The sequence below is a fragment of the Pseudophryne corroboree genome, chromosome 6 (genome assembly GCF_028390025.1).
Source record: "Pseudophryne corroboree isolate aPseCor3 chromosome 6, aPseCor3.hap2, whole genome shotgun sequence".
Taxonomy (NCBI): domain Eukaryota; kingdom Metazoa; phylum Chordata; class Amphibia; order Anura; family Myobatrachidae; genus Pseudophryne; species Pseudophryne corroboree.
Window position 1 is genome coordinate 84,540,597 of NC_086449.1, and position 15,432 is coordinate 84,556,028.

Below are 15,432 nucleotides of genomic sequence, written 5' to 3' on the forward strand. Positions count from 1 at the left end.
ACCTTGCAGCCTATATGCTGAACAGTCTCCTTTGCCTCTGTAGCTTCTAGGCAGCAGTGCGGGGAGAGGAGCTCACCCACGTGGGAAGCTTGCATTGCTATACAAAGTAAATATGATATGTCATCTCAAGTGAAGTTTTATATTTCTCAGGGTTTTCTAGAATGAAAAAGACCACTACCGTACTCACGCAATTTTTGATTTAAAGAAACCAAAACATGTGCCCCGTGTGAGGATTGAACTCACGACCTTCAGATTATGAGACTGACGCGCTACCTACTGCGCTAACGAGGCAGCTGCACACCATAGAGGATACTGCCCACATAATAGGGATGGCCATTGCCCATCGATGATTCAAAATCATCGATGGTCCATGTCCAATGTCGAATACTTTTACCATCGATGGCTTATAAGCAGATGGTTATAGACCATGGATGGTAGCTGCTTGCCCAATAGTTTTTTTCCTCCCCCCTGCAATTTTCAGTCATGCTGTTACTGTACAGGGCTGTTAGGCTGTCATCCAGCAGCCCTGTGCTGCCCCCGTTGCTTTCACTGTGTGTGAGAGCTGGGAATGGGAAGTCCCGCCTCTTGCATAGGCACAGCTGTCACTCACAGCTTAGCCCCACCCCCGGCTTCACGCTGAAACAGCGGCAGCTTCTGCACATGTAGAAGAAATGTTATACCAGCGCTGGCTGAATAGATGAATCAGTTAGAATTTGTATTAAAACTATAATAATAATAAAAATGATAATAAGGATGGTTTACTCTGTGTAAAAAGGTCACAATTTATTTAACATGACATATATAACAAATCTAAAAGAAAGGAATTCCTATAGCCACTAGGTGGCGATAAAATTTCAATATATCTTGTCTGGATAAAATTTCATAGGTTCTCCTGTGTTAGAATTGTCCATTCCCAAAGGCTAGGACGACTTCCCTTTATGCATTCACTGTATGGGTAAATAATTACCAGATCGCCCCGTTGGTATGCATCAGCGTTGGAACAAGTCCTTTAGTCGCTGTAGGGGTATCGTAGACCGATTTGATGATAAGGTCCAGTGATGGAAGAAACGTCCAAATTGTACCAAGGAATGACACGGCTTAGCGGGCCGGTTTGGAGAACAAGATCCAGGCAGATGATTATGCTGAAGTCCCAGTGGACAGGATAGGCTCAACGCGTTTCACTGGTAAGATCCAGCTTCCTCAGGAGCATAAATTTTATGAGCATAGGGTCCTCCATTTATACCCTTCCTAATGAACTGATTAGCATCACCTGTTTGGATTGACACTAATAAACAGAGAGTAAACCATCCACAATAACAATGTAAAAAATTATCATTCCAAAGTGCAAACTTAGTATCACTTTATAATTGTATTATGTTTAGAAAACGAGTCTTTTTCTCCTATTTAGACAGAAAAAACGAAAGGAAACATAAGATAGTGCCGATCACGTGACTTGTCTCGTCACGTGATCGGCAAAGGTAGCAATCCCATTGGTCAGAAGTGTTGTTCTATGGTCACATGACAACTAGCATGTGACCCCGTGCTAAACACCCTTCGTCCAGGGTACATCCCTGCTTCCACTGGGACCTAGACGGTCCTCCGCCCCTCACACAGATTCATCCCACCTGACGGAGCGCCCACGTGACGTGCGTCAGTACCCGGCACGTCACGTGAGCGCATCCCACGTTCTGCAGGCTCCCCTTCAAACCAAAGACCCGGAAGTCTATGGAGTAGTTTGATGTAATGCTATGTACGCCGCGGGTTTGTCCATTTTCGGCTTCCATAATGTATAGTCGTCATAGGAACATTTCAGCATTATAGGTATTCCAAAGTTTCTACAGATCGTACTTTTTGTATAACAAAGATCTTTTATATGTATATCTCAATACATGAAGCGATATTATATACAAAGAGAATAAAAGCACAGACAATAAATACATAAATGGTTAAGAACACGTCCATAACGAGTACCCTTTACTTTAAATAGATATAAACATTTCTTTCTTTTTCATCTGTGCCATGGGATTAGATAAATTAACTTGATTGTGATTCAAATGGACCTGGATATATCCGTAAATAGATCCAGAACTCTTTTCCAAGATCTACATATGATTCTCCATAGATGTCATTCTAATTATTTATAGAACAATAGTTAATATATATAGGATAATTATCACCTGGTTCTTATTTCAATTTTTTATATTTTTTTTTTTATATATATAACAATTTATATGTCTCCACATGTCTCCTAGTGGAGATATCCATAACTTTGAATTACTCTGTCTGACATCCATGGAGAATGCATACAGTATAATTAATAGTCAGACAATATTAATATCCATAGCACTGTCCTGAAAACATATATATGAATGTTGACACTCCAACAAAGGTTATATGTCATGATGTTAAAGGAAATTACACATATCTCTATATGACAGAGTTTAGTTCTATGGCTTCGTTCAGGCCATCCGGATATAGTGAATTATATTTAAGCATCCAGAAGACTTCCCTGCGACATAGTTGATTAAACCTATCGCCCCCTCTGTCTGTTGGTGTAATTTGTTCCAGACAGATAATGGAAAGACAGGCAGGGTTACTTTCGTGTTTCGCTAGATAGTGTCGTGAGACACTATGTGTCTCCAATTTGCGTGTTATATTTCGACGATGTTCCATGAAGCGTGTGTGTATTGCTCTCGTGGTCCGTCCCACATAATTAAGGCCACACCCACAAGTTAGTAAATATACCACGAATTTTGAGTCACAATTCATAAAGGATTTGAGAATATATTTCTCAAAGGAACCTGGTATAGAAATAGATGTTTTTTTGCGATCCATATGGTGACACATAGTGCATCTGCTTTTACCACATCTGTGGAAACCTACTGGTTTGGTGGTTAGCCAATCTGCACCGTTTCTTGCATAGGCAGAGCTGTCACTCACAGCATAGCCCCGCCCCCGGCTTCACACTGAAACAGATTCCGCACATGTGCATAATCAACGATGGTAAAATTATCAATGATAATGCACAGAAAAGTTGCCTGTCATTGATGGAGGCAACACCGATGTGATGGCCATCCCTAATGTGTAGAAGAAATGGCTACTAAACTAAAATAACATAAAGAAAACAACATTGTGGACAAGAGGGAGGGAACCTTCTCATTAAGGGTTCTATTTATCATATGAGGAAGAGCCTAAATCCAGCGAAACTGATCTTTTACCAGAGATAGATCTTCTCCTTCTTAACAAACTGCAAAGACCACAAAAGCTATCACATGCTACATCCAGTTCCAGTTAAACTTGAAGGTTTCATTGGGATTCTCCTTTAACTAAAAAACCTTGAAAATAAAAACCATTTAATTTTCTTAAATAAATGTTAATACCCAATAGGGGGTAATTCAGAGCTGATCGCAGCAGCAAATTTGTTAGCAGTTGGGCAAAACCATGGGTATCATTGCGACTCGATCGCACGCTGCAGTTTGCAGCGCAGCGATCGGGTCAGATCTGCGCATGCGCCGGCGCTGCAGTGTGCTGGCGCATGCGTTACCTAGTGATTGCCTCTGCCTGATTGACAGGCAGAGGCGTTCGCTGGGCGGGAGGAGGCGGCACGGCGGCGTTTAGATGCCATTTTTGGGGCACGGTCTGGCCAACGCAGGTGTGTGTGGACCGTGCGGGGGGCGGGCTGCAGCAGCTGCATGATGTCACACACAGCCACTGCGACCTGGGGCAGCGACGAGTAACTCCCGGCCAGCCACAGGAGCTGCGCTGGCCGGGAGTTACTCTTCAAGTACAAAAGCATCGCCGCATGTGCGGGGCGGGGGGCAGACTGACATCTGACATGCGGGGCGGACTAGCCCTGTGCTGGGTGTCCCCAGCATGTCTGGTAAGATGATCGTAGCTGTGCTAAATTTAGCACAGCTATGATCCACTCGGAATGACCCCCATAGTGCAAAATCTTTCTCTAATGGGCAAAACCATGTGCACTGCAGGGGAGGCAGATATAACATGTGCAGAGAGAGTTAGATTTGGGTGGGTTATATTGTTTCTGTGCAGGGTAAATACTGGCTGCTTTATTTTTACACTGCAATTTAGATTTCAGTTTGAACACACCTCACCCAAATCTAACTCTCTCTGCACATGTTACATCTGCCCCCCCTGCAGTGCACATGGGCCCTCATTCCGAGTTGATCGCTCGGTAGTTGCTTTTAGCAGCAGTGCACACGCTAGGCCGCCGCCCTCTGGGAGTGTATCTTAGCTTAGCAGAAGTGCGACCGAAAGGTTAGAGTGGCTCCAAACCTACTCCTACCTTGCAATCACTGCAGACAGTTCAGTTCCTGGTTTGACGTAACAAACACGCCCTGCGTTCGGCCAGCCACTCCCCCGTTTCCCCAGGCACGCCTGCGTTTTTACCTGATACGCCTGCATTTTTACCTGACACGTCTGCGTTTTTTAGCACACTCCCGGAAAACGGTCAGTTACCACCCAGAAACACCCACTTCCTGTCAATTACTCACCGATCAACAGCACGAGAGAAAAGTGTCGCTCGACCTTGTGTAAAACTGCATAGTTTTGTGTGAAAGTACTTTGCGCGTGCATACTGCTGCCCGTACGCATGCGCAGAAATGCCGCTTTTTAGCCTGATCGCTGTGCTGCGAACAACGGCAGCTAGCGATCAACTCAGAATGAGGGCCATGGTGTTGCCCAACTGCTAACAAATTTGCTGCTGTGATCAACTCTGAATTAGGCCCTTAGATTGTAAGAATGCGCTAAACTCACACCTCTTTGCCTGTTATGACCCAGGCTTAGGGATAACCATCGACCATCAATGAGTCATAATCATCAATGGTTTATGGTAGATGGTTTCCCTCCATCGGTGGCACAGCATAACCAATTTTTTTTTAACAAGTTGCCGGGTCATGGACCATAGATCTGCCCCCCGACACCCGCGAAGCCCCCATCCCAGGTTCTGTTTGGCCCATGTGCCAGTCAGTGGAAGAACAGGGATGACCATCGGTTGGTGAAATAATCGATAGTTATCCATTGTATAGGTGTCAGCCTTCAATGGAAGTCAGTGATGTTAACTGTGCTGATGGCCATCCCTACCCACTCTGTTTTTATGACTGTTTTGTTCCCAATTGCAAAGTGCAATGACATACACTGGTGCTAACCTGTGTTGGAGGGCGTTTCTCACCCAATCAGCTGTGGACTGGGTGTAATAGACCTGCTGCTAACCCAATGAGAGCTCCTAGCCACGCACAGCGTTATACACACAGGCACAGAGTCACCCATCTGGGCTATTATATAGGAGATACTGGCATTACTAAATATTTCTAGCCTTGCCTCCAGCGTGCAAAGAAAAGCGTCTGTGTCATGTGGCCACGCTCAGGGCCGGTTCCGGGGCTTCTGGCGCCCCGGGCGGCATTAGGGGCGTGGCTTCGTACAGGGGGCGTGGTCATTTACGCCCCCTGTACAGACTGAAATGATGTGCGGTGCGCGATGACGTCATCGCGCACCGCACAGCAAAGTTCCTCTCCAGGAAGGGAAACTAGACGCGTAGTATCTAGTTCCCTTCGTGGAGAGGACCTTTGCTGTGCGGTGCGCGATGACGTCATCGCTCACCGCACAGTAAAGGACCTCTCCACGAACGGAAACTAGACGCGTACGCTTCTAGTTTCCCTTCCCAGCGGCAGCGGGGGGCAGCGGCAAGCGGCAGCGGGGGGCACACAGCAGCAGCGGATCTTGCCCTGGTGCGGCGTCCCTCCGGATGGCGCCCTGCGCCCTCTGGAAGGCGGCGCCCCGGGCAAAAGTCCTGCTTGCCCGTGGCAAGATCCGCTACTGGCCACGCCACTAGTGTCATGTAGCAACGCCCCCTCACAACACATGATCACGCTCATTTTTGGTACTCAGCACCACTAAGAAAATATTTTTATTTGCACCACTGCTTGTACTTGTCCTATATTGTCTTGAACTGTAAGTCACTGTTTTCTTGTTTTGCTTATTTGTTTATGTACTCTGTAATTGGGCGCTGCAGATCCCTTGTGGCACCATATAAATAAAGCTTTTAATAAAAATAATAATAATAATAATAATAATAAAAGTGGAACTGTCGCAATATCAATTCTGCCCAAAAGATGGTGCTATAGAAGAAGGAAATGTAAGTTTTGCGGGAACGCCAAAAAAATCTTGGAGAAAATGTCAAAAATTCCTGCATGGGAAATATATTCCAAAAAATTCAAGTGCAGATATTTTTAAGCCCCGAATTCTGGTGCCTGCTCTGTGCAAAATATAGCACAGAGCAAGTCACTTATTTCACCAATACCATCAATGCCCCAGCCTGTTCTCTGCTAAGGCATGTTGTGTTTTGTAGTTCCACAACACTGAAGAGTCAATGGCAGTGGTAAAAGTAAAGTGTCAGTGACTGTAAGTCACCTACTGTACCTTGCAGCCCATGTGCTGAACAGTCTCCTTTGCCTCTGTAGCTTCTCAGCAGCAGTGCGGGGAGAGGAGCCCACCCACGTGGGAAGCTTGCATTGCTATACAAAGTAAATATGATATGTCATCTCAAGTAAAGTTTGATATTTCTCAGGGTTTTCTATAATGAAAAAGACCACTGCTCACATCATTTTTTATTGAAAAAAGCAAAACATGTGCCCCGTGTGAGGATTGAACTCACGACCTTCAGATTATGAGACTGACGCGCTACCTACTGCGCTAACGAGGCAGCTGCACATTATAGAGAATACTTCCCATATAATGTATAGTAGGGATGGCCATTCACCACCGATGATTCAAAATCACAGATGGTCCATGGCCAATGTCAAATACTTTTACCATCGATGACTTATAACAACCAGATGGTTATACACCATGGATGGTAGCTGCTTGCCCGATAGTTTTCCTCCTCCCCCTGCAGTTTTCAGTCATGCTGTTACTGTACAGGGCTGCTAGACGGGATCAGTACTAAATGCCGCCGGCCGGAATCCCGGTGGTCGAAATACCGACGCCGGAATCCCGACCACACTATCCCGACTGGGGTGGCGAGCGGAACGCAGCCCCTTGCGGGCTCGCTTCGCTCGCCACGCTGCGGACACGGTGCCTCGCTACGCTCGGCACACTAATATATTCTCCCTCTATGGGTGTCGTGGACACCCACGGAGGGAGAATATGTCGGGATTGTGGCGGTCGGGATTCCGGCATCGGTAATTCGACCGCCAGGATTCCGGCCGGCGGCATCTTGACCGCATCCCTGCTAGACTGTCATCCAGCAGCCCTGTGTTGGCCCCGTTGCTTGCACTGTGGGCCTAATTCAGAGTTGATCGCAGCAGCAAATTTGTTAGCTAATGAGCAAAACCATGGGGGTAATTCCAAGTTGATCGCAGCAGGATTTTTGATAGCAATTGGGCAAAACCATGTGCACTGCATGGGAGGCAGATATAACATGTGCAGAAAGAGTTAGATTTGGGTGGGTTATTTTATTTCTGTGCAGGGTAAATACTGGCTGCTTTATTTTTACACTGCAATTTAGATTGCAGATTGAACACACCACACCCAAATCTAACTCTCTCTGCACATGTTATATCTGCCTCCCCTGCAGTGCACATGGTTTTGCCCAATTGCTAACAAAAATCCTGCTGCGATCAACTTGGAATTACCCCCTATGTGCACTGCAGCGGAGGTAGATATAACATGTGCAGAGAGAGTTAGATTTGGGTGGGGTGTGTTCAAACTGAAATCTAAATTGCAACATACTTGCCTACTCTCCCGGAATGGCCGGGAGGCTCCCGAAAATCGGGTGACCCTCCCAGGCCCACGGAAGAGCAGACAACTTTTCACTGCCCTCCTGCCTCCCGCCCACTTTGAGAGTAAAGTGGGCGGTCCGGACACTCGATGACGCGATTCAACAAGAATCATCGTAGTCACGCCCCCTGCTGGAAATGCCGGTTATAGCATTACATTACAGAGCGGGGGGCGTGGCTTAAACGTGTTGTCGCTGTAACTCCGCCCGCGTACCGCCTCCGACCTGCCTCCACCACGCCCCATTCCGCCTCCTCCCCGCCCCCTCCTCTCATCATCGTCCCGGACAGCCCCTCCACTGAGACAACCTGGCAGCTCTCTCCCGGAGAGGGCTGCCAGAAAGTAGGTAACTATGAATTGCAGTGTAAAAATAAAGCAGCCAGTATTTACCCTGCACAGAAACAAAATAACCCACCCAAATCTAACTCTCTCTGCACATGTTATATCTGCCTCCCCTGCAGTGCACATGGTTTTTCTGAATCCATAGTTGCCTACCCGCCCTCATTCTGCAGGAGACTCCCTGAAATAGCAGCAATCTCCCTGACTCCCTGAATAGACCACTAATCTCCCTGATTGCACCTTACCCCCATTATGTAGCTGTTACCAGGGCCGTCTTAACAGCAGTGTAGGCCCCTGGGCACAGCAATGCACTGGGCCCCCTACCCATCCTCCAGCGGTAGGGGTCGGGGGTGCTTCAGCGGCAGCTTTGATGTCCCGTGTGCGGGAGTAGGTGTTCTATCTTCCACTCAGCATGTAGGACCTGGAGCAGTAATTTCTACTAATTATTACTCCTTTACTGTGCAGATGGGGCTAACCTGTAGAAGGGGGCATTGGGATGAATGAAGAAGCCCTAGTACATGACTTCCAGGGAGGTAAGGGGTGTTTAATATGTAGGGGAGGGGTGGATAGTGGAGTGGGCTTAATATGTATCAATTTCTGGTGGGAGGGCAGCTTGCTTGACTGCAGATATCTCAAGTTCCTGAAAATGTATTTCTTAGCTTTGAATGGGATAAAAAAAAAACTAGAGAGTCCCACCTTTCAGGAGGTTCTGGGGACTTGGGGATCAAAGTTCAGGAGCCAGAGCAATTCACCAATTAAATTCTAAAACTGCATATTAGGCGTGTGGAGCTGGAGCAGTGAGTAGCTGCTTGAAGGCTGATATCTCTGGTTCTGGGCATAGTACAGACAAGCTGCCAGTGTCCACCAAAGGGGAGATTCTCAGCTTTAGGATTATACTCAGAAAAACTCTAAGTCAGACAGAACCCGAGATATCTGGCTGGGAAGAGCAATTAACAGGCTTGGATGGGGACCACTGCTTTCAAGTCGGATATCTCCGGTTCCCCAGGGCCGATTTTCAAAAATCTGGTGCCCCTGGAAAGAGGGGACCCTCAGCTATCAGCCTAGGACCCTTATACTCCTGGGGCCCTTGGGCAAGAGCCCATTGAGCCCATACGAAAAGACGGCCCTGGCTGTTACTTTCTTGGGGAAAAAAGAGAAATCAGATATACATAAATTCAAATAGGCTCATCAGTGGCATTTCTCTGCATTGGCTATAAGGCACAATGATCCCTATGGCTGCATGCATTTTAAATAAGGTTTCTCATGGCCACTTACAGTATATGGAACCTCAACCTCTTGTAAAACACAATGGGGGTCATTCCGAGTTGATCGCTAGATAAAAATGTTCGCTGCGCAGCGATGATGCCCAACAAGGCACTTCTGCGCATGCGCGACGTACTTTCACAACAGCTGATGTAGTTTTACACATGGTCTAGCAAAGCATTTCTGTCGCACTGCTGGCCGCAGAGTGATTGACATGAAGTGGGCGTTTCTGGGTGTCAACTGACCGTTTTCAGGGAGTGTTCACAAAAACGCAGGCATGGCTGGGCGAACGCAGGGCGTGTTTGTGATGTCTAATCCGGAACTGAACAATCTGAAGTCATCGCAAGCGCTGAGTAGGTCTGGAGCTACTCTGAAACTGTACAATTTTTTTTTGTAGTTGCTCTGCGTTCCTTTCGTTCGCCCTTCTGCTAAGATACACTCCCAGAGGGCGGCGGCTTAGTGTTTGCACGGCTGCTAAAAACAGCTAGCGAGCGATCAACTCGGAATGACCCCCAATACACAAACAAATCCTGCTAAATATCAGTGTCTTTTCTTCAACAAGTAGATCTTACTAACTTTGGGGCTCATTTTCATATGGATGTAAGTCATTTTTATGACACACCTCTCAGATGTAGCAAGCAGTACACATCTGCACTGATAGGTGTCACTGTCACAATATCCCTGAAATGCTTTTTCAAAAGTAGGCAAGTATGCAATTACCCCCTGTGTGTGAGAGCTGGGAATGGGAAGCCCCGCCTCTTGCATAGGCAGAGCTGTCACTCACAGCATAGCCCCGCCCCCGGCTTCACACTGAAACAGATTCCGCACATGTGCATAATCAACGATGGTAAAATTATCAGTGATAATGCACAGAAAAGTTGCCTGTCATTGATGGAGGCAACACCGATGTGATGGCCATCCCTAATGTGTAGAAGAAATGGCTACTAAAATAAAATAACATAAAGAAAACAACATTGTGGACAAGAGGGAGGGAACCTTCTCATTAAGGGTTCTATTTATCATATGAGGAAGAGCCTAAATCCAGCGAAACTGGTCTTTTTGCCAGAGATAGATCTTCTCCTACTTAACAAACTGCAAAGACCACAAAAGCTAGCACATGCTACATCCAGTTCCAGTTAAACTTTAAGATTTCATTGGGATTTCTCCTTTAACTAAAAAAAAACCCTTGAAAGTAAAAACCATTTAATGTTCTTAAATAAATGTTAATACCTATAAATTGTAAGAGTGCGGTGAACTCACGCCTCTTTTCCTGTTATGACCCAGTCTTAGGGATGGCCATCGACCATCAATGAGTCATAATCATCAATGGTTTATGGTGGATGGTTTCCCTCAATCGATGGCACAGCATAACCAATTTTTTTTTCTATTAACAAGTTCCTGGGACACGGACCATAGATTCGTCCCCCAACACACGTGAAGCCCCCATCCCAGGTTCTGATTGGCCCATGGGCCAGTAAGCGGAAAAACAGATGACCATCGATTGATTAAATCATCGATGGTTATCCATTGTATAGGTGTCAGCCATCAATGGAAGTCATTAATGTTAACTGTGCTGATGACCATCCCTACCCAGTGTTTTTATTACTGGTTTGTTCTCAATTGCAAAGTGCAATGACATACACTGGTGCTATATAAATAAATGGTAAGCTGCCACGAGCAGGGCCCTCTTCCCTCATGTGCTTTTCCTTCTTACTTAAACTATCTTCTATTCCATACTCCCTTTGACAGCACCAAATCCCTCGGTTTTCTGCCTCCCTGATACTTATTTCAGTGTCGTCTGCTGATGCAGCTTATGTTTAAATACCCTGTACTCAGTGGTGCAGGTATGCGGGTACGCTTGGGTACGGTATACCCTTAAGAATTTGGCAGTACCACCTGCCACACACTGTGCACCCGTGACTGCCATTACCACAATTATAATGTGCCACCGAGCAACAAGACCATGGTGCTTGGCAGCATTACGGCGCCTCCCACTTTGTCAGGGTAACTGGGAGTGCAACAGTGACATCATGACATCACATCACGCTTCCCCCTCTGGCAGGGGCATTTCTACAGAGGAGGGGGCCCGTGTGTACTTCCGGGTGGGCCCCCTCCTCTGAATGGCGCTGTAGACACCGGCAATGTGCCGGAGTCTACTGCACATGCGCAGGTTTCCGGAAACATGGCGCCCGCCATGATCCGGAAACCAATTTGGCTACTGTGCATGTGCGGCAGCCATTTTGGTGGTGATTTCCATCGCGGATGCTGCGCCCGCCGCTGGACTCCGGTAAGGTAAGTATTTAAATGGGCGCAATGTGTGCGGTGTGGGCCCCGCTGGACTTAGGGGCCCGTGTGCACCGCACACGTTGCACCCATTATAGAAACACCCATGCCCTCTGGTGACCGTGGCTGTCGTGAAGAGAGGAGCCTGGGTGCAATTTCCTGTGGCGTTCCTTGTTGGGTGCAACAATGCAGCTATTTCCCTTCACTCAGCTTGTGTGATGCATCAGCACTGAGCGGCTTGTGTTCTTCACAGGCTGGGCTGCTGGCCATATCTCTGGCTTCACGGTGTGGGGTCATTCATTTCTAATTTAATGCCCAAATGTATTAAGCCTTAACAAGAGATAAAGTGGAGACGGATAAAGAGTGATAATGTCCAGCCAATCAGTTTCCTAACTGCAATGTCACAGGCTGTTTGAAAAATGACAGTTAGGAGCTGATTGGTTGGATCTTTATCACTACATATGCTTCTCAACTTTATCTCTTGTTAAGGCTTAATACATTTGGGCCATAATGTGGACCCTACTATATATTTCTATAATTATGAGGGCAATAATAAATACAGTATTTCTATAGCAATGTGGGACACTACTATATATTTCTATTATACCAGGGGCACTACTACAGTATATATTACTGTTATAATAGAGGCATTACTATATATTGTTATTAATTTAGGGACATTGCTTAATATATCTATTATACTGGGGGCATTACTATATATTTCTATTATATTGGGGGTATCACTATATATTTCTATTATACTGGCATTACTAAATATTTTTAGCCTTGTTTCGAGTGCAAAGAAAAGAGTCTGTGTCATGTGATCGTGCAGCTAGTGTCATGTAGCCACTCCCCCTAGTGTCATGTGCCACACCCATTTTTGGTACTCCATACCACTAAGAAAATATTTATATTTGCATTACTGCCTGTACTTGTCCTATATTGACTTGAACTGTTTTCTTGTTTTGCTTATTTGTTTATGTACTCTGTAATTGGGCGCTGCGGATCCCTTGTGGCGCCATACAAATAAAGGTTATTAATAAGAATAATAATAATAATAAGAATAATAATAAATGAAATAATAAAAGTGGAACTGTCGCAATATCACTTCTGCCCAAAAGATGGTGCTATAGAAGAAGGAAATTTAAGTTTTGCAGGAACGACAAAAAAATCTTGGAGAAAATGTCAAAAACTCCTGCATGGGAAATATATTCCAAAAAATTCAAGTGCAGATATTTTTAACCCCCGAATTCTGGTGCCTGCTCTGTGCAAAATGTAGCACAGAGCAAGTCACTTATTTCACCAATACCATCAATGCCCCAGCCTGTCCTCTGCTAAGGCATGTTGTGTTTTGTAGTTCCACAACACTGAAGAGTCAATGGCAGTGGTAAAAGTAAAGTGTCAGTGACTGTAAAGGCCCGTACACACTGGGCGATGTATCGGCCGTTCTCTTGAACGGCCGATACATCGCGGGACCGTCGGCCAGTGTGTACGGGCGATACGTCTGTGAACTCCGTCGTTCACAGACGTATCGCGTCGGCCGCGCAGCACAGCCGACAGCCAATATATCTAACGATATATTGGCCCGTCGCTGTGTGTGTACGGGGCGGTCGTCCGACCGCCCGTACACATGCTGCGGCGGCCGGCGGTGATTGACAGGTGAACTGGGCGGGCGCGAGCGCCCGCCCGCCCAGTTCATGACGTCAGTCCCCCGACGGATCGGGCTGTGTGTATGCACAGCACACTGCCCGATCCGTACATAGATATATCTGCAGATCAATTGATCTGCAGATATATCTAATAGTGTGTACCCACCTTAAGTCACCTACTGTACCTTGCAGCCCATGTGCTGAACAGTCTCCTTTGCCTCTGTAGCTTCTCAGCAGCAGTGCGGGGAGAGGAGCCCACCCACGTGGGAAGCTTGCATTGCTATACAAAGTAAATATGATATGTCATCTCAAGTAAAGTTTGATATTTCTCAGGGTTTTCTATAATGAAAAAGACCACTGCTCACATCATTTTTTATTGAAAAAAGCAAAACATGTGCCCCGTGTGAGGATTGAACTCACGACCTTCAGATTATGAGACTGATGCGCTACCTACTGCGCTAACGAGGCGGCTGCACATCATAGAGAATACTGCGCACATAATGAGTAGTACGGATGGCCATTGACAATCGATGATTCAGAATCATCGATGGTCCATGGACAATGTCGAATACTTTTACCATCGATGGCGAATAACCAGATGGTTATACACCATGGATAGTAGCTGCTTGCCAGATAGTTTTTCTCCTCCCCCCTGCCATTTTCAGTCATGCTGTTACTGTACAGGGCTGCTAGGCTGTCATCCAGCAAGCCTGCGCAGCCCCCGTCGCTTGCACTGTGTGTGAGAACTGGGAATGGGAAGTCCCACCTCTTACATAGGCTGAGCTGTCACTCACAGCTTAGCCCCACCCCCGGCTTCACGCTGAAACAGCGGTAGCTTCCGCACATATGCATAATCAACGATGGTAAAATTATCAGTGATAATGCACAGAAAAGTTGCCTGCCATTGATGGAGGCAACACCGATGTGATGGCCATCCCTAAAGTGTAGAAGAAATGGGCACTAAAATAACATAAAGAAAATGCTCCCTCACCCGCCAGCGGGTCTCGATGGAGATGCTTTGGCGCAGCGGTGTGCCGCTATATATAAAAAGCACACAAACGCCTCATTCACTTAAATATACACACGCCGCTTTCATTTTAACACACAAACGCCTTTCACTTAAACACACACATGCCTCTTTCACTTAAAAACACACACATGCCTCTCACACATGCCTCTTTCACTCACACACACATTCCTCCTTCACTTAAAAACACACACGCCGCTTTCACTTAAACACACACATGCCTCTCACTTACACACACACACATGCCTCTCACACACACACGCCTCTCACTTACACACACACATGCCACACACACACACACACACACACATTCAGAAATAGACACCCCTCCATAAATATGTAAGGTAGCGTGTACCCAGACCAGGTGTGTGCTCTGTACATAGGTGGTCATTCCGAGTTGATCGCAGCCAGAAACTTTTAGCTGCTGCTGCGATCAATAGGCCACGCCTATGGGGGAGTGTATTTTAGCTTAGCAGGGCTGCGATCGATTGTGCAGCCCTGCTAAGCTAAAAAAAAATTTCAAGCAGAAGTAGACCAGCCCTGGACATACCCTGTGCGATGGATCCAGCGATGATGTGCCCGGCTTTGACTTCACACCTCCGTCCTCCGTTGTCCTGGACATGCCTGCGTTTTACTCGCCACTCCCCGAAAACGGTCTCCAATGGTCCGGGTCCGCCCTGCCACGCCTCCTTCCTGTCAATCTTCTTAGCGGTCGCCTCAGCGACCGTTTCCATCGGTAGGCGCGACGTAACCCGGCAAACGTTGCGCATGCGCACAGCGTCCGCCGCGCATGCGCATTCCACTCACGTTCGCACCGCAGCGAGAAACCGCTGCGTGCGAACGGGTCGGAATGACCCCCAAAGTCCTGTAGAAATGCTCAAATGCCTCCTTTAATCCTTGCCTCTCACACACATGCCTCTCACACTTGCATGCCTCTCACTTATACACACGCCTCTCATTTATACACACGTCTCTCACACACACACACACATCACTTACACATCTCTCACTTACACACACATACATGCCTCTCACACACATGCCTCACACACACACACACACACACACACACACACACAT

The 15,432-nt window shown here is 46.7% G+C and overlaps 3 non-coding genes across 3 annotated transcripts; all 3 read right to left on the reverse strand.

Annotated features, from left to right (window-relative positions):
• Positions 1-218: 218 nt before the first annotated feature.
• TRNAM-CAU (transfer RNA methionine (anticodon CAU)) lies at positions 219-291 on the reverse strand. Its single transcript has one exon. It is a non-coding gene; the product is annotated as a tRNA-Met (tRNA).
• Positions 292-6,645: 6,354 nt separating this feature from the next.
• TRNAM-CAU (transfer RNA methionine (anticodon CAU)) lies at positions 6,646-6,718 on the reverse strand. Its single transcript has one exon. It is a non-coding gene; the product is annotated as a tRNA-Met (tRNA).
• A 7,002-nt stretch (positions 6,719-13,720) lies between these two features.
• TRNAM-CAU (transfer RNA methionine (anticodon CAU)) lies at positions 13,721-13,793 on the reverse strand. The gene has a single exon. It is a non-coding gene; the product is annotated as a tRNA-Met (tRNA).
• Positions 13,794-15,432: the final 1,639 nt, after the last annotated feature.